Source organism: Muntiacus reevesi, chromosome 17 (genome assembly GCF_963930625.1).
Source record: "Muntiacus reevesi chromosome 17, mMunRee1.1, whole genome shotgun sequence".
Taxonomy (NCBI): domain Eukaryota; kingdom Metazoa; phylum Chordata; class Mammalia; order Artiodactyla; family Cervidae; genus Muntiacus; species Muntiacus reevesi.
This window is the reverse complement of record NC_089265.1, coordinates 20,852,467-20,879,742: the sequence shown is the minus strand read 5'-3', so window position 1 is coordinate 20,879,742 and position 27,276 is coordinate 20,852,467.

Sequence of the window (27,276 nt, the reverse complement as noted above, 5' to 3'; positions counted from 1 at the left end):
TCAGTTAACTTCTAATACTTTAAAAGTAGGACATTTTATATAAACATTCTGATGTCTAATATCCCTTGGGAAATAATAAGATTTGGCAGCATTATTACCACTCTGTGACCAAAATGCTGAGCAGTAGCTGCCCCTTTAATATGATTCCAGGGCTCTCCAGTGACCCTTGTGGGCATGTTAAGTCACTTCAGTTGTGTCCAACTCTTTGTGACCCTAAGGACTGTAGCCTGTCAGGCTCCTCTGTCTGTAGGATTCTCCAGGCAAGAATACTGGAGTGGGTTGCCACGCCCTCCACCAGGGGATCTTCCGGACCTAGGGACTGAAACCACATCTCTTACATCTCATGCATTGGCAGTCAGGTTCTTTACCACTAGCACCCCCTGGGGAAGCTCCAGTGACACGTATTCCCCTATTTTTCTCACACACGCCTGCTCCACTAGGACCTGAAGGGGTTTTTGTTTGTACCTTATCAATGAAGAGTTGATTAGGTAGTTAATTTGCTGAAGCACAGGGAATGCCCTTTGACCTGCCTTGATATCTTCCTAGTCAAAGTTTGGATGGAATGACTCTGGGCCTTGGGGGCTTCTGCCCTGGCTAAGCACCCATGTTGTTCTCTAAATGACCACAAATCACTAGCATAAATATGCGACAAGAGTAACAGTGTCAGCACAATAACAGATAAGATTCAGGTGTCTGCCCACTGTACACTCAGGAAGACATGGCTATGGATCAGCCTGTTAGAAGCTGTTGCTCTGGTTTTACTTGGGGCATTTTTACTTGGGGCATTACTTGGGAGCATTGATAACTTTCAGTTATTTTATTTTTGTGTGTATAAGTGACCTACAACACTATGCTAATTCAGAGCGCACAACATATAATTTAATATTTCTATACATTACAAAAGGTTCACCAAAATAAGTGCAGTTACCATCTGTCACCACACAAAGTTATTACATTATTATTAACTATGTTCCCCATGCTGTATATTTTATCCCCATGACTCATTTATTTTGTACCCAGAAGTCTGACTTCTAGTTTCCCTCAACTATTTCCCTCATGCCCCCACCCACCTCCTCTCTGGCAACCACCTATTTGTTCTTTGTATCTATGATTCTGTTTCTGTCTTGTTATATTTATTTGTTTGTTTTGTTTTTCAGATCCCATACATAAGTGAAATCTGTGGTATATGTCTTTCTCCATCTTACTTAGTTCAGTTAGCATAATATCTTCTAGGTCCATTTGCCTTGTCTCAATATTTCATTCTTTTTAATGACTGAGTAGTATTCCATTATCTAAATCTTCTTTATCCATTTATCTGTTGGCAGACACTTATATTGCTTCTATATCCTGTATATTTAAATAATGTTTCTACAAATATTGAGGTGCATATATCTTTTCCAATAAATATTTTCGTTTTCTTTGGATAAATACTTGGAAGTTGAATTGCTGGATCATAATGGTAGTTCTATTTTTAATTTTTTGAGAAACCATCATACCATTTTCCATAGTGGTTGCACCAATTTAAAGTCCCACCTGTCATGCACAAGGGTTCCCTTTTCTCCATGTCCTCACCAACATTTATTTGCTTTTTTGATGTCAGCATTCTGACAGGTGTGAGGAGATAGCTCCTTGTGGTTTTGATTTGCATATCTCTGATGATTCATGACACAGAATGTATTTTCATGTATCTGTTGACTATCTCAATATCTTCTTTGGAAAAATGTCTCTTCAATTCCTCTGCCCAATTTATTGTTTGCTTTTATATCCAGAGTTCTAGTTTTTTGACAGATAACAGTGAGGAATAGAATTTAGCTGTGTTTCCACATGCCTTTGTATGGTGGAGGTGAGAAAGAAGAGAAGCAGGGAGAGAAAAGGTGTTGTCCAAAGTCAAACAAAATGAAGCTCTTTAAATTTGTGGTATGCGTGTCCTCTACTAATTGCCAATACCAAGTAATTGATCTGGACTGTTTGGAAAATCCACAAGGCTTAAAAATGATCAAATGACCTCTATATGGATGGTTTTCTTGTCATTTACCCATAGGCTGATGACTCAGAAGCTATTATATTTTTATCTTCCTAGTTCCTCTAGCCAAAAGTTAGAATTGAGTCAGCCAAATGCCTCCAAAATGAATTACAGAATGTACACTTACTCATAAGAAATGCCATTGTATACAGCAGACTTGTTCTGGGGCAGTACCAACTTGTGCCTGGTAAATCTAGGTATTTAGTGTTTTTTTTTAATTAAAAGAACATGAGTAAGAATGATTTTTATAGCTAACCTGAGCCTTAATAAGTCTGCATTAAAGAATGGTCATTCAAATGACAGTTTAGAAAGTTCAAGTTAAATACTTCAGAGTAAATCTAATCCCCAAACATTTTAAGGTGAAAAAGATAAATAAGTATTTAGTTACTTTCTTTAAAATAATTCGGGAAGATAACTGAATCAATCCTAAATGTTCAGCTCCAATACTTCTCCCCTTAAGTGAGAGAAATGCTTACAAGAGGAAGAACTTCATCCTAAAGTAGGTCTAATGGGAGTCTGGCTTGTTTGGGAAGGGCTCTGACAGCAAGCAAACATAAATAGCCTCCACAGTGTGAAAGACGAAAATGGCAGAATCTCACTGGGTCATGGATAGAGGCAAAGGTAACTGCAGCTATGACCACAGCGAAAGTAAGTAAGAGAATCAAATACTTAGCGAATTTCGACACTGTAAATTGTTCACTTGAAAAGTGCAGGACACATTGGTTGAAATTCAGTGTTCGCTCTGTTGCTGTCCTGGGTTGGATTTCATGGGAAAGAGACTCAGAGATAAAGATTTTTGTGCTGGAAGTTTAATGGAGATAGCTTGGGAGTAACACCTGTAAGAAAGTAAAAGAAGCAGGATTGGGAAGAGGAAGAAGGTTATTTTTGATTCAGTAACGCAGAGGTCACAGTTGAACCTGTGGGAAACTCTGGGGTTGGGGTGACACTTCAGAGTTGTCCTAAGTTGAGGGGTGCAATCCCCTTGACCAAAGGTGTTTCTAAAGAAGGGATTCATCTGTGAACTTTCATAAGCCAATGTGGCAGCTGGAGCAAGGAACACCTCAGTCATGAAAATGGAAGGTGGAGGGTGCTCCTCAGCACTTACTACGGTTAATGTAGCTTCCTCCCTCAAAGCTACAGCACTGGAAATGTTGAATGATACACCAACTTCCCTGACTTAGCACTGCACAAGGAGTATCACAGGAAGTGTGGCACAGTGCATCATTTGGATGCAGAAAACCTAGGATCAAATTGCACTGGGCAACTTATTAGTTGAGAGCAGGGTCAGCTACATAATTTACAGGGCCTGGTATGAAATGTCAGTGCCAAGTCCCTTGTTCAAAAGGCAGGAAAACATACCATTAAAGATACCAAAATGCAAAGCTTTTCTTCCCCCCCTCTAGCTGTCTCTCTCCCAACTTCTTATGGTATTTTGATTTGCTATTTAATGCTGTTCTGAATAGAGAAAACATTAAATTCAAATCATTAGCATATTTATCGTGATATTGAACAATACCAACCTAAAGTGCAAACACAATAGCATTTATTTCATATGTGCCTATGTATTTCACTCTTAACAGAACAGTGAAAATGTTACACAAAACTAAGTTAGTTGTTTTATTTCACTTCTTGATACACACAAATTCTACCAACACTCTCTCCTTTTAACTTACTGATAAGTAAGGAAGGACCTAAAAAAAATGATGGGTTTCCCTATCAGTTTCTTTTCTCCTATGTCATAATTCTCAGCATAAGTGATTGGATAATATAGATAAACAACATGAGTGTGGAAGAACCTGATAGAGTTCCTTGGTTGTTTGTGTTTCTTAGAACACCATTTTCTTTTTCCACATTTAAAAAATAATCTAGTTTTAAAAGTAAGTTGACTTGATCATAGATGTCACATGCCTTCGTTGTACTTGACTTGAGTCTTTCTGAACTTCTGCACATCCCTCAACAGAATTCTGGGCTCATGAGGTAGCAAGGAATGGCATATATACTACTGTGTGTATCCCATCTGCTCATACTTACACTTCATTGTTCTATCAGACTTCACTGACAGAAAACAGATTCAAAGATAACATTTTTAAGAATTTCAAGACAGTCGCATCAGAAGGGTACTACACGACTTCAAATGTTGCATGTCTAGGCAGCTGGCCCAGCTCTTGGGGCCTTGTAAATCATTTAATCTCTCTTAGCCTTAGTATCATCTTCTATAAAGTGGGATAATTATGCCTAGCAAGTTAACTTAAATGATTTCCAGAGAACTAAAATATGTCAAACTGCTCTGTAAGGAAGAAGGAGAACTAATGCTTACTGAGCTCCTATTGTGAGTCCCACTCCAGCCATAGCTTCCCTCATAGCTCAGCTGGTAAAGAATCTGCCTGCAGTGCAGGAGACCCGGGTTCAATTCCGAGTTGGGAAGATCTCCTGGAAAAGGAAATGGCAACCCACTCCAGTGTGATTGCCTGGAGAATCCCATGGACAGGGGAGCCTGGTGGGCTATAGTCCATAGGGTCCCAAAGAGTCAGGCAAAACTCAGCAACTAAACCACCACCACCAGTTCAGCCGTTCTAAAATACTTGCCTCATGACAACCCCAGGCACTCTCTAACCTGTAAGCCCTTACATATTTCTTAGTCTTAGAAGATAATTCCTATAACTCTGAACCCGTTCACTTGGTAATACTTACTCATCCTTAAATTCCAGCTTTGATGTTACTTGGTGCAATAAATGTTTGTTAAGCACATGATATGTGCCAAGTGTTGTGCCAGATGAGGTTAAACTTAAAGACCCTGATCCACATTTCCAAGATGGGTTAATTATCTTCCTCTTGTGAAACTACCTTTATTATAGCATGTATCACACTATACTAACATATTGCCTGCTTGTATGTATGTTATCTCCCCTAGACTGTCTCCCTGATTTACTGAACATATTTCCAGTGTATGACATGGGTACATAGTGTCATAAATAAATATTGTTGATAGACTAAGTGAATACTAGCTATTATTGGAAAGAAGAGTGAAGAAGCTGAATCAGCAATTCAAACAATGGGTCTGAACAAGGAGAAAAGAATGGGCTGAAGAAATTAATCCATAACATCAATATTGGAATAAATAGTAATAATTAAAAGTTTAATATACAAAAGGTAACATTTACTGCATTTTTATTCAGCCCAGGCACTATGCTGTGATCTTTTTGTATGTTATTCTTTTTTAAAATAATTATTTTATTTCTTTGGCTGTGCCAGGTCTTTTTTGCAGCATGTGGGATCTTTCAGTTGCAGCATGTGAACTCAATTGTGGCCTGTGGGACCTAGGTCCTTGCCCAGGGGTTGAACTGGGCCTCCTGCATTGGGAGTGCAGAGTCTTAGTCACTGGACCACCAGGGAAGTCCCTTGTATGTTATCTAACTGAATGTTCTCAACGGTGAGATAAGGACTATCAGTAATACCACTTTTAAAATGAGGAAGCCAAGAGTTAGAATAAATAAGGAACACTTAGCAGAGCTTTTCAGGCCTTCAGTGGTAGAGCTTGGACTTGACTTCAATTCATTCAGCTCCAAAGTTGTCCATTAAGGATCTAGAGATATTAATGAAAGCAAAGGAATGATGAAAATGAAGGTAGAAGTTCACTAGACAAATTGGAGGTTAGGGGGAAGACAGAAGATTCAATTTTAGGACATTTCAGAGGTAGTAAGTCCATCTAGAGAATGACAAGGTGCAGAAGAGCTGATGTGTGAAGATACTTATAGGGAAAGGTCACTGGCAGTGAGCAGCTTCACTCTCAGTGAAACGATGTGTCTAAATTATATTAAAGTTAAAATGCTATGCCAAAATTCTCTCTTTCAACAAATAAATCTGCCCTGATTCTCTCATCTGGGAAATTTTTCTTCTTCCTTTGAACTCACATAATCCTGTCTGTGTCTAAATTATAAAACAGTATTTAGAACATATGTGTATGTCTTATTTCCCCATGCTACTTATACAATATATTATCTACGTCATCCTTAAACTTTTCTAAAATACCTAGGAATGGTATCTTGCATACACAAGATGCTCCATTTAAAAGGTATTGAATATATTAATTCAGTAAAAACTCCAAGTATTTTTGAACTTTCAGATGAGAAGTGGTTTTAAGGTTTCTCTTCTGTCAAAAGGAAATTATTTTAAGTGCTGTTTATATTCCTTGAAAATTTGAGAGTCTTTTGAAAAGAATAAGAAATACTACTGATTTTTGAATTATATTATTACATTCCTCGATTCAGTTTTGACACTGATTGCATGTTAGAGAGATCTCCTAGCTAAGTTGGTAGCAATGCAAATTTTTTTCAAATAAGATAATAATTAAAAAATCACAATTTTTTCCACTGAAATGTACCTACAAGTAATCATGGCTATATGATTGATTTATATTGACATAACAGTCCTATGAATTGGAAGATTCTACTGACATTGGAAGATATTAAAGCAAAGAAACACAAAATACTGTAATACATTTTTATTTGGTATTTGATTTATTGAGGGGAAATGAAAATGAAGTTTTGATAGATTTCAGTTTATTCCACATTAAAAGGGAAACTGAAACTAAACTTTCAACTTCCATAAAAATTAATTTTCTTCCAAGAAGGAAACCTCTAGTTTGTGTTGTGATGAAATTATATTTAACTGTTGAATCATTGCTGTCTAATCCTGAACATGCTTCCACTGAATTCAGGAAAGGCTATTTGAGTCCAGTAGAACACCTGTGAATGCAGATGAATTTTAAATACTGGCTGTATCTGAGCATATTTTAAATGATGTGCATTATTACTAAGTTAAAATCCTTTGAATCAACAGTGACTTAGAAATTAGAATAAGTTGTTGAATCAGAACCTAGGTTACAATGGAAAATCGAGTTCATTTATTTAGTGAGTAGAAATGTGAGTGTTCCAACATGATATACAGAATCAAATTAGTTAGCAATGATTTTGTTGGCTAATCTGGTAATTCAAATCTTCATTTCCAAGCACCACATTTATATTAGTCTGCTTGGGCTGTCATAACAAATTCCATAGACTGGGTGGTCTAAACAACAGAATCCTATTGTCTCACAGTTCTGGAGGCTGAGAAGCCCAAGATCAAGGTGCCAGCCAATTCAGTTTCTGGTGAGAACTCTCTTCCTAGCTTGCCAAAGGCCACCTTCTTTCTGTGTCCTCACATGGCAGAGATAGCAAGTTCTGGTGTCTCTTCCTCTTCTTCTAGGGCACCAACCGCCTCAGATTAGACCCCACTTTTATTACCTCTTTTAACCTTTATCACTTCCTCACAGTCTCTATCTCCAAATACAATCATATTGAGGTTTGGGGCTTCAACACCCAAATTTGTGGGGAACACAAACATTCAGTCCATTTCAGCAATTATATTAATTTATTAAATTTTATATATATTTTACTATTTTGTCTAACTACTGGCCTATTTAAGTTGTACTCCAATAAGTTATATTATACCACTGGTTCTCAACCCTGGCTGCACATCATTATTGTTGTTGTTGATGTCACGATGATGAGTTGCCCATTTAGAAAAAAAGGGGGGATTTGTGCATTTTATTCAACCATCTATATCTAAAATGTATTTGAGCTATCCACTTGATTTTTAAACTAGTCAAGATCATAAGAGACTACCATAAACAGTTACATGCAATATTGAACAATCTAGAAGAAATGGATAAACTCCGAAAAACATATAATTTTCTAAGGCTTCCAAGGAGTAAGTGTCTTTTAATTTCATGGCTGCAGTCACCATCTACAGTGATTTTGGAGCCCCCAAAAATAAAGTCAGCCAATGTTTCCACTGTTTCCCCATCTATTTGCCATGAGGTGACGGGACTGGATGCCATGATTTTAGTCTTCTGAATGTTGAGCTTTAAGTCAACTTTTCCACTCTCCTCTTTCACTTTCATCAAGAGGCTCTTTAGTTCTTCTTCACTTTCTGCCATAAGAGTGGTATCATCTGCATATCTGAGGTTATTGATATTTCTCCTGGCAATCTTGATTTCAGCTTGTCCTTCCTCCAGCCCAGCGTTTCTCATGATGTACTCTGTATATAAGTTAAATAAGCAGGTTGACAATATACAGCCTTGATGTACTCCTTTCCCAATTTGGAACCAGTCTGTTGTTCCATGTCCAGTTCTAACTATTGCTTCCTGACCTGCATACAGGTTTCTCAAGAGGCAGGTCGGGTGGTCTGGCATTCCCATCACTTTAAGAATTTTCCACAGTTTATTGTGATCCACACAGTCAAAGGCTTTGACATAGTCAATAAACCAGAAATAGATGTTTTTCTGGAGCTCTCTTGCTTTTTCGATGATCCAATGGATGTTGGCAATTTGATCTCTCGTTCTTCTGCCTTTTTTAAAACCAGCTTGAACATCTGGAAGTTCACAGTTCATGTATTGCTAAAGCCTGTCTTGGAGAGTTTTGAGCATTACTTTACTAGTGTGTGAGATGAGTGCAATTGTGCGGTAGTTCGAGCATTCTTTGGCATTGCCTTTCTTTGGGATTGGAATGAAAACTGACCTTTTCCAGTCCTATGGTCACTGCTGAGTTTTCCAAATTTGCTGGCATATTGAATGCAGCACTTTCACAGCATCATCTTTTAGGACTTGAAATAACCCAACTGGAATTCCATTACCTCTACTAACTTGGTTCATACTGATGCTTCCTAAGGCCCACTTGACTTTACATTCCAAGATGTCTGGCTCTAGGTGAGTGATCACAGCATCGTGGTTATCTTTATCAGATAACTCTAAAGAAGACATATAAAGTGTAGTGGATGTAAGTAGTGGTGTTAATTTCAATAGTAGTGGTAGTATTCTTTTCTAAAACCCCATCCTGCTCAGTGTTTTCCATAAAGTGATTAAATGGAAGCCACAGAGCTTCTGCTATGTGGCAAGGGCCAGGAGTTGGGGAGGAGGTTTTTAACTTTAAGGCAACATATAGGAGACTATAGAGAAAGCATTCATTTTATTGGCTTTCAAATAGAAAAAAGCTATTGTCTGTGTTTGTTGGGGGAGGGACTGTGGTCTTTAAGTTCAGGAAAAAGAGCTAGACTCAGGGAACTCAAACCCAAGCTCTGTAACAACCTAGAGGGGTGGAATGGGGAGGAAGGTGGGAGGGATGCTCAGGTAGGAGGGGACATATATATACCTATGACTGATTCATGTTGATGTTTGGCAGAAACCAACACAATACTGCAAAGCAATTACCTTTCATTTAAAAATAAATAAATTTATGAAAAACACCTAGAGCTAGGAATCTGCAGAGTATTTTACAAAAAAGCAAAACCTGTTGGAAAAAAAATCACGTAAAAACAATCAAGATATAGTTGGAACAAATTTAATTCTTAGGCCAAGGTTTGAGCAAAACACATATCTGAACACAGATGAAATTGAGTAAGGCAAGAGCAAGTTAGGACACAGAAGAAGATCCTTGCTGGGCCAGCACAGAATCTCTTTCCTATGCAGATTATCCTGGGTGCCGGGGAGTGAAGAGTCGCCATCCCAGCACCCAGCTTGCATTCTTAGCGTGCAGAACAGTTATAGGGTCTCATCTCAAAACATGGTTTCAGACATTCCCTGAAAGTCCTTTTTAGCCTTTATAAACTCATGAGTAGATACAAGCCTACAGAGAGATCCTACGACTTGGTAAATCCTTTCTGACTATTGTCTAAAACTGGGATGTCAAGATTGAACACGATCAGTCAATTCTGCCGCTCCACTGAATTCTGTACTGATTTCTGTTTTGTGTTCACTTATACTGCTGCTACTGCTGCTAAGTCCCTTACACTACATCTTGTTAAATCCTCATATTCTCAACAAAACTTTTAGAGTAAGTTACATATTTAAAGCCAAAGCAAATTGGAACTATTTTGACCAAGTCAACCTCTCCCAATGTTTACTGATACATCGCTTTCTAACCTATATACAGCACTGTCTGATGGGCTTAATGTAAACTCAACCCAATGGTCTATGTTAAGCTGTTTCACCTTCCAGCTGAACAATGCTCCCCTTTAAGAAGCAGCAGAGAACCAAAATTGCTAGATGAGACCTGACTCAACTTGTTTCTCTATTGTAGCATAAGATTAAAGCATTTTTTCATCTACTTCCCCCAACCCCCACCCTTTTCTAATCCTCTATCCGGCTGATTCATAACAGCTGTTAAATAACTAGACATTTAGGTAAAGGCAAACTGAACCTATAAATCAATGTGTGTGATATAATAACCAACTCTTTCCGGCACAGCTTGCCTTGGTTTGCTTTTTTTTAATGCTGATTTCAGCCGCAGCATATGTATGAAGGGGTTTAGCACAATTGTAAATACTAATCTCCAGGCTGCTAATGTCATCATGGAAATGGATATAAGTAAATGAAACACACAGTACATTCCTAGACATATGATGGGAGATTCTGAAGACATATGCTTCCTCCAAGCTGTTGCAATCCTCCTGAGTGTGAATATATGCTAGGATTGCTTTGTTTGTAAACTACAGAAGCCAATATCAGCTAGTTTCAGCAGGGTAGGGAATTTACAATGGTACAGAATGTCTCATCAACCAAGCAGCGGGGATGTAGAGGGGCCTCAGAAGAAGACTGACACTAGAACCTAGAAAGCCATAAAGATTTTCTTTCTATTTCATCTCTCTTTTTAAAATTTTATTTCTTTACTTTTGGCTGTGCTGTGTCTTTGGGGCTGCCCAGGCTTTTCTCTAGTTGCAGAGAGCAGGGTCTACTCTCTAGTTGCGATGTGTGGGCTCCTCATTGTGATGGCTTCTCTTATTACTGAGATAGGCTCTAGAACACAAAGGCTTCAGTAGTTGCGGCTCCCAGGCTCTAGAGCACAGGCTAAATAGTTGTGGCTCATGGGCTTAGTTGCTCCGTGGCATCTTCCCAGATCAGGGATCGAACAGTGTCTCCTGCATTGGCAGACAGATTCTTTACCGCTGAACCACAAGGGAAGCCCTCCATTTCATCTCTTTTAGTCCATCTGTTCATTTTTTTCCCCTCTGCCTTGACTCGGTTCCTCTGTGTGACAGATACTGGCTGGTTGTTTGGCAAATTCATTTTCCTTTTCTTCTGGGGACACATCTAGACCACATTTTTCATTAGGTGCAGACGTGTACTCAATTCTGGCCTTCACTTTGAAGCCTGACCCATGAGAAGTTCCTTATAATTCTCTAGTCTCTCTTTCTCTTCATCTGCTGGCAGAATGAAGAAGATTGAGACCTTAGAGCAAAGTGACAGCCACAGGATAAAAGGAGCTTGAGTCCTGAATAACTGCATGCCTCCCCCTCCAGCTATTAATGGTACACCCCTCACCCCCACCCAACTACCATGGACTCAGTGTGACTGAGAAATTAAGTTCTGTCCTGTTAAATTCTATTCCATTCTGTCAAGCTATTGTGATTTGTGAATTCATCTTTTACAGCAGTTAGTATCACTCAAAGTCTCCTTTCCTATTTTGGAAAATTCCCAATCTGCAGCTTCAGAGCATATATCTTATAAATACAGCCCCCAAATAAGGGAAAGTCTTCTCCATTGGTCTTAATTTCAGGAATCAGACTGATTGAACCAATGGGTCAAATCCTACCCTTGATGCAGTCAGCTTTAATGAGGGAAGTGAAGTTGTCACATGCAAAATGGCCACTAGAGGGTTCACCAGGTGAAGAGAATAAAACCAAGACAGATCTGAGTTCCTCTTCCAGCTCTGCTGCTAACTCCTTGGATAGTGTTTCTTAATTAACACACGTAGCTGTTTGGACATCAGTCCCCACATATCATGGAGAAGGCAATGGCAACCCACTCCAGTACTCTTGCCTGGAAAATCTCATGGACAGAGAAGCCTGTTGGCTGCAGTCCATGGGGTCACGAAGAGTCGGACATGACTGAGTGACTTCACTTTCATTTTTCACTTTCATGCATTGGAGAAAGAAACGGCAACCCACTCCAGTGTCCTTGCCTGGAGAATCCCAGGGACAGGGGAGCTGTCTATGGGGTCGCACAGAGTCGGACACGACTGAAGCGACTTAGCAGCCCCACATATCAAAGTGAGAGATTTAGATTGTCATCTCCAAAGCCTTTTGCAACTTCATAACCCATAAAGCTTCCTATTATGCCTAGAAAACAACTCAACTCTTAAACAACAAAATGAGAGTTTCTTTGAATTTTCTTGTCCTTAGCATAGAGATGCCCCAAATATCACAGGACTTTTTGCTGTTCCCAGACACCCTTTTTGGTGTCTAACATAATGTAAATATTATACCCTGAATACTCATTGGAAGGACTGATGCTGAAGCTAAAGCTCCAATACTTTGGCCACCTGATGCAAAGAGCCGACGCATTGGAAAAGACCCTGATGCTGGGAAAGATTGAAGGCAGGAGGAGAAGGGGACAACAGAGGATGAGATGGTTGGATGCCAGCACCAACTCAATGGACATGAGTTTGAGCAAGCTCCAGGTGTTGGTGATAGATAGGGAAGCCTGGTATGCTGTAGTCCATGGGGTCGCAAAGAGTCAGACACAACTGCATGACTGAACTGAACTGAACTGTGTAATAATTATCTTACAGAGTTACTGTAAGGATTTTTAAAAATTCACATTTATATGGCTCTAGTACTAAATGAATGCTTAATAAATGCTTAAAAATGAACTTATCTCCTTATACTGCAATTATTTGTCTGTCTATCCACTAGAGTTTAAGCACCTAAATATCAGACTTCCACTTTTATTGATCTTCCTGTCATTAAGACACTACTAGCCCAGGGTCTAGCACATAATAAATGTTATTAAATGATTAAAAATATAATTGGTATTATATGGAATATTTAGTCTTATTAAAATACAAACTTCTCTATCATATTAAAGTATTTCTTTCATATTATAGTCCTTCAATTGATTACTATTTATTAAGGATATCTCCTCTTTTGCCAGAAGTGCATTTCTTTATGAATAGCCTAAGGTATGAAATCCTTAGGTCCCAGGGTTTCTAGTATGTGGCTATTCTTAGAATTACTTGGGGATCTGGGGAGCTGTTTAATCATACTGATGCCTAGGTACCATCCAGACTTACTGAATTGGAATCTTGGGGGTAGATCCCAGGCATCAAGGTATTTTTAACGTTCCCCAGTATAGCAGCCAGGGCTAACAACCTCTATTCTGGCTTATCTCTTCATGTTGCAGCCATGTATTAAGTATATGTGCTTTTCACTTTTGTAACTTGGATTTTTCACTCCTGTTCAACGTGGTGTATTAGGCACTACATTAGTCACAATTACCCAGAGAAACAGAATCAGCCAGAGATGTATATGAGAGATTGATTAAATTAGCTCATGTGATTGTGGAGGTTTGGCAAGTCCGAAATCTGCAGGGTAGGCTGTAGGCTGAAGACCCAGGAAGAGCTGAAGTTTGAGTCCAAAGATAGTCTGCTGGCAGAGTTCCTTTTCTCAGGAGATCAGTGTCTTTCAGTTAAGCCTTTCAACTGATTGGATGAGTCCCAACAATATTCTGGAGGGTAACCTGCTTTCTCAAAGTCTGCAGATTTAAATTTTAATCTCACCTAAAAACACCTTCTTAGAGGAACATCTAGAATAGTGTTTGACTAAATATCTGAGTACCATAGCCTAGCCAAGTTGGCACATTAAATTAACTCTCAAGGGCACTTAGAATGTCAATTCTTGCCATTACCTTTGCTAGTTAAAAGCAATTTCCAGTGTCTCCCTGGTGCCCCCACAGGACTTGCTTTACAAAAATCAATTTTCTTTATGGTGGAGATTATGACTGCTGCTCTGGAAGAAGCAAGAGAAGCAAACCTGAAGTGGAAGGGTTAAAAGTCTAACTCAAAAGCCCAGCTCGAAGGATGGCCCAGAGGATTCTACATCAACTGTCTTTGTCTGCCAGAGTGCTCCTATTTCATACTTGTTTTCCTGTGAATGTCTCTTAGAAAACTGAGCTACTGTGTCTGTCAAGTGAATATGCACATTCATCTGTTCTTACGGGAATTACATCCAGGAAATCTAGATTAATCCCAGATCAAAACTGCCAGAGTAACCAACAGATTCTCCACTGAAAATAGACACAACAGCTATGTCAACATGCAGTTGTTCTTTTAAAAAATTTTGATTCCAAAATTTGAACCTAATCCAAGTCCCTAAGTAAAGGTATATAGGGTATTTTTCTCACTTGGATACATGAAAATCCACTTTAGATTAAAAATCCCTTTACAATTTTACCTATGATTGCAAAGTTGAAATTATTTTAGAAAAGTACCATTGTTAAGCAATGCAATCTTTTTCATCTAGATTGGATTGTCAGAATGTCAGAGGATCAGATTTCCAGCATTATTGAAAATATGCCTGACTTATTTGACCCCAAGCATTTCAAAACAGACTTTGTATAAAAAGTCTGCATAACATGTCTTGTAGCCAACACTGCTTTCATGCCAAAAACTCAAATTGGAATACAGCTTTAGAATGAAGTAGAGTTTTAAAATAGTCAATAATTGCTAGTTAACCCCTCAATTTTTATATCTTTCATATAAAGTATCTGTATCAATGATTAAATTGTATGGTTTACAGATTGATTAGTCCTATGAAATTTTAAGTGAATCTTTGAATGATAATTTCTGGTTTATGTGTATGTTAAATCACACATCATCTTTATAATTAAGCTAAATTACCAATAGCATATTATTAATAATCATACATTAAAAAATAATTACTGGTGTCAAAATTATTAAATGTAATACTATCAAAATCATCCCAACAGCTTCTATTGCTAAAGGGGTATGCAGTGCCTACTCCAAACTAAAAGGATTCTCCTTTTTCCTGACTGACTAAAACTATACTTAAAATATTTAATCATATCCCTTTTTCACAAAATGAAAGTTTCAGATGGTCTGTCTTAGTACAAAGTGAATTAAAATTAGGTATGTTTTGAAAGTCGTACTAGATTTGAGGGCAAGGGGAATAAGTTGATAAATTATGAAACTATTCATTCCTCGGAGAAGTACTGCAAACTATGCAGTTGGAAATATAAAATTACTTATAACAAGTTTTCTCACACTACCTTAGAGTTGTGTATTCATATAGTGGTGGAGTAGAGCATAATATCTCAAGAAATTTGTGACATATATGGCAAATAATTTGTTATTATGACAAGAACCAGAAAAATGAGCTATATGACTTGTGAAATTTTACCCTCCCTTCTGTCTGCCCCCATCTCAAAAGAGAAAGATTTCCTGCTCCTTGAATCAGCTTTTAGAACCTCTGCCCTTTTGTTGTACAGAATGCAAGTAAAGGAAGGACTTAAAAATGAGTAATAATAGAAGCAAGAGAAGCGAAGTTGACCTCTATGATAAAGAGCTGATACAGAAAGCAGAGAGGAAAGAAATTAAAAAATTAATCAGACTGGTTTGTTTCTCATAAATCAAAATCTTGTGAGTTTTCAAGGGCACTAGGGAAGGAAAGATAATTAGGAATATCTGGGGATGTTTTCAGAAAAAACTTGAAAGTAACAGAAGATGAGGAAAAAGGATTTATTTTAAGCATATTTCCTGTGGTTCATGGATGTTGACTTTTTGGCATTTTTAAGAGAAGTAAAGAATTAAATTACTTCTCAATTATTTTGAATGCCAGACTGATGTTTCTCTGAATAACTCCATGCAGAGAAGGAGCCACTGGGAGACTTAGCTTTATTTAGGTTACATTACTACTACTAATAATTTAAACATTTTTTAATAGACTGAATTAACATTACTTTTATTCAGTTGTATGTCTCATGAGTGGGGAGAAAGAGGTAAGTTAAAAAGTTAAAACTCTCTTGCCAGAAACAACACAGTCCACAATGATCAGCCTGGTATTGATATATGGTTATTAGATGTGGCAATTTCAGTATACTAGAATCTGCCTGCAATGTGGAAGGCCTGAGTTTGATCTCTGGGTTGGGAAGATCCCCTGGAGAAGGGAAAAGCTAACCACTCCAGTATTCTGACCTAGAGAATTTCATGCCAAGAGTCGGATACAACCGAGCAACTTTCACTTTCAGAAAGCTTGTAAATAATAATTTTTTAAAATGTTACCCTATATTGTTTTTATCATGTTGATGGAGGCTTCACACAGCTATCAGAGTCAGAATTAGAACTTAAAACTGAAAAAAAATTCAGTATAATTCACCACAGTATTTTGCCAGTTTTTTAAAAATCAACAAAAACTTAGTACCACTAACACTTCCTTCATTATCTTTTTATTCACCAGATATGTAGATATGTTAATGGAAAATATTTTTCATAGTAGACAACTATTTTTATTGACCTATTAAGTTACCATCAATCTTTCTTATGTTAAACAATAGCAACATTATTTGATTAAATAAGAGTATTCTTATTCCTTAGTTTTTAAAAAGTACTCCACAGACCAGCAGCACAGGTATCTACTGGGAGCTTTTGGAAATGCAGGATCTAAGACTCTGCCCCAGATATATTGAATTGAAATCTACATTTCACTTGATCTCCAGGTAACTTGCAACCATACTAGAGTTTGAGAAGCACTCTTCCTATTCATAGATGTTCAAGAGAAATCAGTGACCATCTGTATTAGGATTACCTAGAACGCTTATAAACTATACATTTTCTGAATTCTTTCTGAGATCTAGTGGGGCCTTTGAGAACAAATTCTTAATGTTCTATGTGATTGTGATACACATGAAAGCTTGAGGAAGAAAGTACTGAGCATTTTTGTGTATCAGTATTTTGACCCATGTATTTATATTCAGCTCTAAGCCAGTAGCTACGTGTTTATTGGGTCTGCTGTACTTACAGAATTGGTTACACTTCGTCAGTGCTTACTGGGCTTCCCAGGGGGCGTTAGAGGTAAAGAACCTGCCCGCCAATGCAAGAGATGTAAAAGACGTCAGTTTGATCCCCGGGTCGGGAAGATTCCCTGGAGGAGGAAATGGCAACCCACTCCAGTATTCTTGCCTGGAGAAACTCATGGACAGAGGAACCTGGCGGGCTACAAAGATCGCAGAGTCGGACACGACTGAAGCGACGGAGCACGCAAGTGCTTATTGGTTCCTCCATCCTTTCTGAGCCATCTAAGGCATAATTGGAAAAAACTTTCTGGCCTGGTCTTATTGACTTTTCCCATATATCTACATATACATATACATACATATACATGTATATATCTACATATATCGACTACTGGGGAAGAGAGGGTATTGTACATCTCGAAGGTAAAAAGTCCTTCCCAAAAGAACTACCTGGGAGGCTAACTGTAGCTGCTTCCTGAGGGTCTTTTACAGGAAGACATTCTTTTACTTCCAAAATACACTTTATTTTTTTATTATTCTTTTTTCCCCATACATTCACATGAATCAGCCATGGGTGTACAGGTGTTCCCCATCCTGACCCTCCCTCCCACCTCCCTCCCCATCCCATCCCTCAGGGTCATCCCAGTGCACCAACCCTGAGCACCCTGTCTTATGCATTGAACCTAGACTGGTGATCTGTTTCATGTATGATAATATATATGTTTCAATGCTATTCTCTCAAATCATCCCACCCTCACTTTCTCCCACAGAGTCCAAAAAACTGTTCTATCCAAAAGACACTTTAAATTCATTATATTGTACTAAAGGCTTTCAAGGCTTTCTTTAAGGGAAAGGGAAATGCAAGAGAATCTCCAATACCTGCTTCCAGTGTCTTCTCTGCCACCTATAAGTTTTTGGCCTTAGGCAGATTACGTCGCCATTTGAGCCTCCTTGCCGCACCTGTGAAATGAGGATAATGATACCTGCCTGAAGGCCGGGCACTGTTCCAGGCTGTCCCTTGAGATCCTCTCCAGCTTTGAGATCCCTGATTCCATTATTCCATCAAACCAACATATATCACAGTAATCACCATTTTGTGTTTCTACACTCTTGGATTCTTTCACCAATTTTCCTCTCCAATCTGTCATCTTCTTGAAGTCACCCATGTATACCTCTCCCTTACAACTATTTTAGTAAAAATGAATTTAGAACATTCTTATCAGAGAAATTTACTTTCACCAGAAGTTTAAAATTTAAGATAATTAACCTGTCAGAGTTAAAACACCATGTCTGTTAATTATGTATTTAAGTGGATGCAGGTGAAATGAATGGGTGTGGATAAAGAGACATACTTGAGAAATTTAATAGTTGCCACTTAATTTAACTACTCTGAGCTCATCTAAGATGCATTAGAACAAAATAGTAAGGTGGAGCCTTAAAGGTTTCACCTGCAGTAGAAACAACTCAGCAAACACATCAATGAATACAAAATCTATAAAATTTGATGAACCATAGAAGCTTACAAATTGAACAGAAAATTACTTTAAATTCCTGCCCATCAAAAGTGACTTAATCTCATCTATGTTTTCTGACTTTACTAGAGTTAAAAAAAAAAAAAAACCCTCTGTTTTCATAGCTTCTAACAATTTCCTAAATACAGTAGGTGCTTGTTGAACTACAACGTGATTTGAATAAGAGACCACTTCTGCTCTGAAGAACTCTTTTTAAACATTTCCTGAATGCTGCACTTAAGCAGGTGTCATGGTGCTCTACTTACAAAAGACTTCGTTACACTGGTTTCTGTTCTATTTGTATCTTGATTCGTAGGTAAATGGCTATACGATGTATTCATTAAGAACAGAAGTGTTGAAATCAGGCAGACCAGGATTTGAATACTGGCTGACTTACCAGTTTCGTAACATTGGGCAAATATCTTGTTTTCTCTCCTGCAATCATGTTAATAATACCTTCCTTCGAAGAATACTGGGGATTAAAGGAAATAAATTTATTTTAAAATAGATTTATGCAATCATTTATTTGCTCGTTCATTTTGTCAGCAAATGTTTACTATATGCCTTCTATATGTCCACTAGATGACAGGAATGATGAATTTCTGATAGTCAGCAGAAAATTAGCCAGACGAGCCACTGCCTTCAATGAGATGATATTCTAGTTGCCTGTCACACATCCTGTCTCACGGTAATCACTGAACAGTTGATGATGATGATGACTATTTTTATTGTTAAAAGCATATTGTGAAAGTGAAAGTGTTAGTTACCCAGTTGTGTCCAACTCTTCGTGACCACATGGACTGTAGCCTGCCAGGCTCCTCTGTCCACGGAATTCTCGAGGCAAGATTACAGGAGTGGGTTGCCATTCACTTCTCCAGAGGATTTTCCCAACCCAGGGATCAAACCTGGGTCTCCTGCATAGCAGGCAGATTCTTTACCATCTGAGCCACCAGGGAAGCCCCTAAAATCATAGTACTTTTATCCAAAATTAAATATTAAACCCAAAATACCATTAAACATTGAAAACGCACAGCAATAAATAGATACATTGCCTGCTCTTGACATCTCCCATACACACGTGCAGCTTTTCCAAACTCAGTTACTATGTGAAAGGGCTAAAACCTTGAGGCACAGCCAAGTAGGCCTGAATCTGCATCAAAAGGAAAATTTTTAAATGAGCTTTAAAACTCAAGTTATATTGAAACTGCCCATAAGAGAAGTATGGGGTGAGGCTTCAGAGCATGAACTCTATAGCCATGTTATTAGATTTGAATCCCAATTCTGACACTTCCTAGCTTAATGACTTTGGATAAGTTACTTAATCTATCTCTGCTTTCATTTTCTCATATATAATATAGCAATAATAATACTTGCTACCTCAAATAGTTGCTGTGGATAGTAAATGAGTAAATCCATGAAAATCCTTTTCAATAGTGCCTGGCACAAGTGAGGATAAACAATGTTGAACAATGTCATCATTATTATTATTAACATCACGAAGCACTTATCATTGGCGTATGATAGTGCCAGTTAGAGAGAAATGTGATATGAGGTAACTAAAATGAACTTCCCCTGGATGGTATAGAAGGAATAATTCAAAACTCTGAACATATATCTATGTTTGGTTACCCTCTGCTATATTTTTCAAATTGTTAATTTGAATGTTAATATGTGTTATATGAAAAAAAAGACTTCTATTGGATATCAGTATGAGTTAGGAAAAAGAGAGTTCCATAATCCATAACTTCAGAAGGATTAGACAGCTTTCAAAGTAAAACAGCTTTCTTATTGCAGGACTTCTCATAGCACTGGGTATACTAACATGTAAGATCATTTCCAAAAGGAGAATACATTATTTCCCAAAATTACTTTACCGAAGTTTTGAAGATTCATTGTTAAAAGAGATAAGGTTTGAGAAACAATGATATAGATGGGAGGGAGAGTTATCTTTGAAGAGGCATAAAGCATCATCCTTAATTTACTCAACTGTTAAAAGAAAAAAAAGGTGGGTTGCCATTCCCTTCTCCAGGGGATCTTCCAGACCCAGGGATCAAACCCACGTGTCCTGCGTCGCAGGTAGATTCTTTGCCATCTGAGCCACCAGGGAAGCCCCAGTCAAGACATGGAAACAACCTAAATGTCCAAAGATAGATAGTGGATAAGAAGCTGTGGTGCATATATACAATGCGATACTGCTTGACCATGAAAAAGAGTGAACTATTGCCATCTCACCAACATGGATGGACCTAGAGATTATCACACTAACAGAGAAAGACAAATACACGCTACTGTTTTTATCTGGAATATAAAAGAAAAAAAGACATAAATGAACTTATTTCCAAAACAGAAAAAGACTCAGAGACATAGAAAACAAAGTTATGGTTACCAACAGGGAAAGGGGGGTACGGGAGGGATAAATTAGGAGTTTGAGATTAACAGGTACACACTACTATATGTATAATAGATAAACAACAAGGACAGCACAGGGAACTACACTCAACATTCTATAATAACCTATAAGGGAAAAGAATCTGAAAACAAATATATATCTATATATAATATATAACTGAATCACCACACTTATACCTGAAAATTAGATGGTATTGTAAATCGGAGAAGGCAATGGCACCCCATTCCAGTATTCTTGCCTGGAAAATCCCATGGACGGAGGAGCCTGGTAGGCTGCAGTCCATGGGGTTGCAAAGAGTCGGACATGACTGAGCGACTTCACTTTCACTTTTCACTTTTATGCATCGGAGAAGGAAATGGCAACCCACTCCAGTGTTCTTGCCTGGAGAATCCCAGGGATGGGGTCGCACAGAGTCGAACACGACTGAAGTGACTTAGCAGTAGCAGCAAAATCAACCATACCTCAATAAAAAAAAATTTTAAGAAAAAAAAAAAAAGAGAGAAGAAACTAGTCAGAGGGAAAATAGAGCAAGGGGTCAATGGTGTGCTGAAGCCAGCTCATACTGTCTTATGAGATGCAAAGATTAAATTTTCAGGAATTTTGAGAGTCAATTTTTAAACAGAGCCAGTATTTTCTTCAGCTTTTTTCATGTATTATTGACCACAAGATATTTAAAGTGTATAATGTGATGATTTGACATATGCATACACTGTGAAAAGATTCCCCCCATTAAGTTAGTGAACATATCCATTATCTAACATGTTTATTTTTTGTGTGAGACTATTAAATTCTAATCTCTTATATAATTTCTCCGTTATATACTTTCAGTTATGCAATACAGTGTTATCTACTATAGTCACCATGTTTTACACTAGATTCTGAGACCTTATTCATAGTATAACTGAAAGTTTGGTTTTCCTATTTCCCCACTCCTCAGCCACTGGCAATTACTTTTGACTCCAAACAGAGCCATTATTTAAAAATAAACTATATAAACTTACAAATAAATATGTAAAATTGAAAATGAACATCATAAGTATTCAAAAGTAATCACTTCCTAAATATCTCACTGCATGCATTTTTTTATTATCTATGCCCTTGAGGTTATGTATCTCTATTGCATCTGTATAGCAGAAATACTACGTAGTGATGTGGTATCCCACATCTCTTTTCAACTCTGTCCAGTGTCTTAATCTTGGTAGGTTGAAATCAGTCTTCATGAGAGTATTTGTACCGTAGAATTGGACAAATGCTATGGATCAGAGCTTGATTTATTGTTTTGTAGATTTTCTAGACTGAAGGATGCTATGGAGAAAATGTTAACAATGCAGATTAAAATTAAAGAAGAAAAGCTATGGCAAACCTGGACAATGTATTGAAAAGGAGAGACATCACTTTGCTAACAAAGGTCCATAAGGTCAAAATCATGGGTTTTCTGGTGGTCATGTATGGAAGTGAGACTTGTACCATGAAGAAGTCTGAGCATCGAAGAATTGATGCTTCTGAACTGTGGTGCTGGAGGACTCTTATGAGTCCCTTGGACAGCAAGGAGATCCAACCAGTCCATCCTAAAGAAAATCAACCCTTAATATTCACTGGAAGGACTGATGCTGAAGCAGAAGCTTTGGCCATGTAATGTGAAGAACCAGCTCATTGGAAAAGACCCTGATGCTGGGAAAGATAGAAGGCAGGAGGAGAAAGGAGTAACAGAGGATGAGATGGTTGGATGGCATCACTGACTCAATGGACAAGAGTTTGAGCAGACTCCAGGAGATAGTGAAGGACAGGGAAGCTTGGCATGCTGAGGTTCACTGGGTCACAGAGAGTTAGACATGACTTAGTGACTTAACAACAAACTTAAAAGCGTGTCAGGTCTGTGGTAGTTACACTGTCAATAAGACAAAGTTAAGAGAATTATCTTTCAGTATTCAAAAAATATTATCTAATTCAGCAATGCAGTCACCAGAATCATTTATGGACCAATGAGTGAGGTTCCAATGCTGGAGATGTAATAGACATGGGTTTGATCCCAGGGTTGGGAAGATCCCCTGGAAAAGGGCATGGCAACCCACTCCAGTATTCTTGCCTAGAGAATCCCATGGACAGAGGAGCCTGGCAGGCTACAGTCCATGGGGTCGCAAAGAGTTGGACACGACTGAAGCAACTTAGCACACATGCACGCCCAAGTGAGTTTCTAACATGCATCATCACTTTCTCACTTTTATCTTGTCCATTAACATAAATGAATAAACCATGTTTTGTTAATGTGATATATCATGTTGGTTGATTTACAAGTTTTGAATTGTTTGGAGTATTCTCTTATGATTATTTATATTTCTGTGATAAGAATCATATTTTGGATTCAATAATAGGGACCTACAAGCAAAGTCTATAAAACAAACAAACAAACAAACAAACTTGAAAATACTAACTTGGAGTATTCATTCTCCAAGTGAACCTGAGAGATTGTCAGACCCACTGCAAATATTGACTAGATTCACATTATAATTCCATTATGTGCCTTTATTTTATCTTCAGGAAGATTAATGGATATCAGCAATTTATTATACTCTTTTCTTTTGCTTATGTCTAAAAGATTTTTTAATAAAAGAGATTGAAAGAAATTAACTAAATATTTCATAGGGGGGTGCATTAAATTGTTTTTAGCTATATTTGTCTACCTTAAGTTTGGTCTTTGGACAGACAGCTATCATCTCATTTTGGAGTTGAAATTTAATAACAATTAACATTGGATAAAAGTCTGCATACTTACATAGCTTCAAACCTTTTTTGTACTCAGTTCAGTTCAGTTGCTCAGTCATGTCCAACCCTTTGCGACCCTATGGATTGCAGCATACCAGGCTTCCCTGTCCACCAACAACTCCCAGAACTTGCTCAAACTCATATCCATTGAGTCAACGATGCCATCCAACATCTCATCCTCTATTGTGCCCTTCTCCTGCCTTCAATTTTTCCCAGCATCAGGGTCTTTTCTAATGAGTCAGTTTTTTGCATCAGGTTTTTGAACTAGCTGCAAGAATTTACAACATTCTTTCCATCTCCTACCATCCCCTCTAATCAAACACTCTTTTGCTCACTTTTTCCTCACCCAGATATCTCATGGACTTACATCAGTGCTCAGGTTTCAGACACCATGGGAGACTTCACAAAATGTAAGCCCACAATTATTATAACTCAAAGTTTTATTGATGTTTAATTTAACTGTGGGGAAATTTGTCATTTGTCTTCCTCCATCTTCGCAACCACCTACCACCAACACTTCATCACTCTCCTGTTTTAATGTCTTATGCATTTTCACCACAGATAATCTTCCTATGAAATGTGTAGCAATGCTTCACCTAACATTTCTCCCAACTTTCATTTTATTCTAATATAACATGATGAGATAAAATTTTTGCATTCTCTCAACAGTTTCCACAACCCTATCCCTACTCTTATATCTATGGAAAATTAAAATTAGTATTAAAAATCACCCAGTCTGTTATTTTCAAAAGTATGTACACAGGTTATTATTAGGCATTGGCATAAAAGGGATTGCTTTACTTCATGAATCTGAGCACTTTTAATGTGCTAATAGAGTTGACTTTTTTTTAAGGTTAAGTAGCACAGCATCTTCCAAATGCATGTGCTCATGGAAATGTTTTTCCTACAACACTCTTTAGACTCTTGAGTTCCATGGAATATGACTTGAATTAATTCCATCCTTATACTGCAGAAGGGGAAAATAGGACCTATAGAGAAGAGGCAACTTGCCCAGAATCCCTCCGGTACATATGGTAAAATGAAGATTTACATGGTACTCTAGGACCTTTGAGTTCCCATACTCAAGTTTTCAATATCTTTGTGTGGGTCCAGCCACATTCCTTTCTTGGTTCTTATAATAATCAATAGACCATATTAGCTCATAAATCAAATATGGGTGAGACTTGATGTAAGAGTCATTCTGAAAACCTATGGTTACCAAGGAGGGAAGAGAAGGGTGGGACAAACTGGAGACTGGGGTTGACATATATACACTACTATGTACAAAGTAGATAACTAGTAACAACCTACTGTATAGCACAGGGAATTCTACTCAATGATCTGTGGTGACCTAAATGGGAAGGAAATCGAAAAAAGAGGGAATATATGTGTTCCTATGACTGATTCACTTTGCTCTACAGCAGAAACTAACCCAATATTGTAAAGCAACTATATTCCAATTTTTTAAAAAAGGCAGAACTCCTCTCAAGATGTGAACCCATGAGATCAGACAAGTTGTGTGCATCCAAACTACAATGATAGAACAAGAACAGGATAGACATTCCCATTCCAAAAGGGGGAAGTTAGAAAGAAGGAAGGTGGGTCCCAAGGAGGTTCAAAACCCAGCCAGGCAAATTTTATGAGGTCTTAAGGCTGGAGAATAATTCCCTTTGGCTTAATGCTCTTTGCAGGCCCATTGCAGCAGATGTCTCACTTTCTAGACCCACTGGGATGGTGGTCTTGCCCCCAAAGCTCTGCTGGGCAAGGTTCAGTCCCACAGCTCTGAAAGGCCTCATTTTGGGCAGAAGTTGTCTGGCCTGTTGAAAGCAAGGTGATGACTTTCCTTTTTGAGACTAAGGAGGCAATCCAGATGATTTCTGTGTCATCTTTGGGATCAGTCTTCCTCCCTGGTCTTCAAGAATAGCACATGCTTGTAGCCAGACAGCTCTACGGTCCTGTCCTATAAAAACCTAGGAGTCTGACACACTTATTAATTCCTTCTTATTTCCTTGCTCTTCAGTTACAACTGGCCATTTTCCTGCTCAGGTGGCTGATTAAGTGCAGGGTTCATACTTACATCCTTTATCAAAAGGATGCTTGGCCACACCCTTAGTATTCCCTTCTGAATATACTTTCTCTCTCTCTATTTTTTGCAATATGGACAGGCTGAGAATTTTCCAAGTCTCAATATTCTAGTTCATTTTTGCTTAGTAATTCCATCTTCAAGTCATGTCTCTCTTCCCAAATTTTACTATAAACAGTCAGGTGGAGTCAAGTTGCACCTTCAAAATTTTCCTTAGAAATCACTTCCAAAAATCAGTAGAACACGAACACAGTTCTGCCAAGTTCTGTGCCACTTTATAACAAATATCTGCTTTTCTTCATTGTCCAGTAATGTGCTCCTTATTTCCTGAGGCCTCATCAAAAAGCTTTTACTTTATTTATCTTATTTTACCTTTTACCTTATTACCTCATATTTCTGCCAAAATTCTGTTTATGATTACTTAGGTACTCTCTAAGAGGATTGAGGCTTTGTCTACAGCTCTCCATTTTTCTTTCTGAGCTCTCACCAGAATAGTACTTAATGGTCCACTCGCAGCAATATAGGCTTTTCCTAATCCCCACCCATTTAGCCAGTTCCAAAATTACTTCCACCTTTTACATATTTGTTATAGCAGCACCACAACTTCTTGGTACCAACTGATGTCTCAGTTCAGGCTGCTATAACAAAATTCCATAAAATGGTAACTTATTAACAACAGGTACTTATTTCCCATAGTTCTTGGGGCCCAAAGTCCAAGAGCATGGACAGATTCTGGTGAGAGTTTTCTTCTGGGTTGTACACTGCTGACTTCTTGTCATATCCTCATATGGTGGATAACAGAGAGATAGGAAGCAAGCTCTCTCACTTGCTTCACCCATGAAGTGTACATATCTCTTAGATCATATTTTTCTGTTTTTGTCTGGGAAAATAAACTCACTATAGGCATAAGATACAAGAAATTTAGCAATAACAAAAGACACTCAACACATTTCATTGAAAGTGAAAGTGTTAGTCATCCAGTTGTGTCCGACTCTTTGTGACTCTATGGACTGTAGCCTGCCAGGCTCCTCTCTCCATGGAACTCTCCAGGCAATAATACTGAAGTAGGTTGTCATTCCCTTCTCCAGGGGATCTTCCTGAGCCAGGGATCAAACCTGTGTTTCCTGCACTGCAGGTAGATTCTTTACCATCTGAGCCACTAGGGAAGCCCACATTTCATTGAGTACCTATGATATACTAGGCCTTGTATTAGGCCCTGGGGCTAAAACCGTAAACCATACACAATCCTTGGCATCATGGAATTTACTTATAATGTCTTATAAGGTATACCCACTAGTGAACAGGCAGTAATGCAGTATAAGTATAGGATGATACAAAACTACAGATGAGAGACAAGTAACCCAGATTTGAATGGGAGGAAGACTAGGAATATTTCACAGAGGAAGTGATATTTAAGACCCCTAAAAGATGAGTAGGACTTAGGCGAAGGTGAAAAGGTTCAGCAAAGGGGGTTCTAAACTAGAAGAACATCTTCAAAGCCATGAGATTAAAGAGAACTTGACATGTTTGAGGAATTGATAGCATATGAAGTATAAAGGGTAAGAGACTAGGTTAGAGTAACAATGCTGCTTCATCACAAAAGCCCATGAGAGCCGCATTAAGGATGCAGGAGGGTACACAGAT